Here is a 1,550-nt window from a genome sequence, read left to right as displayed (position 1 = left end):
CCGCCGGGCCGGGGCTTGTATCTTACCCCCTTCGCGAGGCGCTGGGTTCTCTCAGGTGTGGATGTGGTTTGGATATTGTCCTGTGTCCTCTGGTCTTTATTCTAGGAAGGGTTGTCTTTGTTATATTTTCATAGATATATGTTGTTTTGGGAGGAGATTTCCGCTGCTCTACTCACGCCGCCATCTTCCGCCCCTCCTCACAAGGTCAGATTTAGATAATCATTTTTGAACTTAATCTTATTCAACAGTAAGAGCCAAGGGGACAAGTATTTATGAATGCTCTGGAGGTCATTTGTCTTTGGGAAGAAATCACTGTCACCACGTGTTACAATAAAATAGTTTTAGGGTTACATTGATTTTGTGATATAACTATTAATTTAGTAATTTCCTTTTTGATTTATAATTGTTTATTGTTCTCTTACAATTAAATTTCAAACACAAAATCCTTTTATTTGAAAATAAATCCAGATTAATTTGATATAATTCAAAATGACTTATTTCTTTAATATTAGAATGGATGAGGCACTCGTAATCGATACAGTTCTCTCTCTTAAACGTACCTGACATGGGGGCACCGTGATCATGAAGGTGGTTTCCCAGGGTGAGGGTCTTCCATCGTACCCCAGGTACGCTGACCCCAGAGATTTCCCCAAATGCAGGAAACAAGCTCTGTAATTTGTGGTGTGGAGGACTATGTTCATGCTTTTCCCTGGAGAAAAAAAGCAATATAGTTATCTTTCATAAAATTCCATTTTTCAGGTTCAAGGAGGAGCTATACCTTGCCTAAACAAGCTATAAATGTCATTAAGTGGTAGCTGGGATTCAAATTCAGACTGCTTTGAGTTGACATAAAGCAGAAGCTGTAGTAATTAAGCATTCATGTACTGGATATCACTTTCATGGGTATAAGTAACCCTCATTTTCTTAATTTTTGGGAGAAATAAAGATAAACTTAATATACATTCTTGAAAAGTATGATTACTTTTAGTAAGCGATCTGTAGTTTTCAATAAAATTAAGAGAGTGAGGGGATAGGGCCCGAGCTTTGCAGTGGACAGTGCAAGTGAATGAGAGAACTGTGAGGATATTTAGTTGTTTTTGCGCAGAACCAAACTGCACTAGTGAAGAGACAACTACAGAAACACCCAGAAAGTTAGAGGCAAAACACAGACTAGAGACTGAAAGTTCATACCAGGGCATTACCTGTGATTTATTTGCAAACCAAGATGCAGGAAATGGGATGGATACTTGGATCATTTCCCTTCTTTTCTTAATAACGCTGTTTATAAAACTGCAAGGGCTAAATCTTCTTTGAAACCCATTGAAGTGTGAAGTTTGCCCAGTTTGCTTTCATGTGACAAATAGGTCAGCCTAGATTTCATTAAGCTATGTTTATGGATCTATTATCATATGCTAAGAGCTTCTTTGAAATTATGTTGGTGTTGGTTTCCAGTGAAACAAAATATTTTTCGGTAAGTCTATCAAAGGAAAGAAACTATATTTTTCCTATGATTACAACATTCTGGATTAGGATTTATAATATCGAAATGC

General features: G+C 37.3%; 1 non-coding gene across 1 annotated transcript; it reads left to right on the top strand.

The window, feature by feature from the left end:
* The first annotated feature begins 552 nt into the window (after positions 1 to 552).
* On the top strand, positions 553 to 710 carry LOC118921181 (U1 spliceosomal RNA). Its single transcript, XR_005028226.2, has one exon. It is a non-coding gene; the product is annotated as a U1 spliceosomal RNA (small nuclear RNA).
* The last annotated feature ends 840 nt before the right edge of the window (positions 711 to 1,550 follow it).

This window comes from Manis pentadactyla, chromosome 13 (assembly GCF_030020395.1).
Source record: "Manis pentadactyla isolate mManPen7 chromosome 13, mManPen7.hap1, whole genome shotgun sequence".
NCBI lineage: Eukaryota > Metazoa > Chordata > Mammalia > Pholidota > Manidae > Manis > Manis pentadactyla.
The sequence above is the reverse complement of the archived record's forward strand: the minus strand, read 5'-3'. Positions and strand labels throughout refer to the sequence as shown.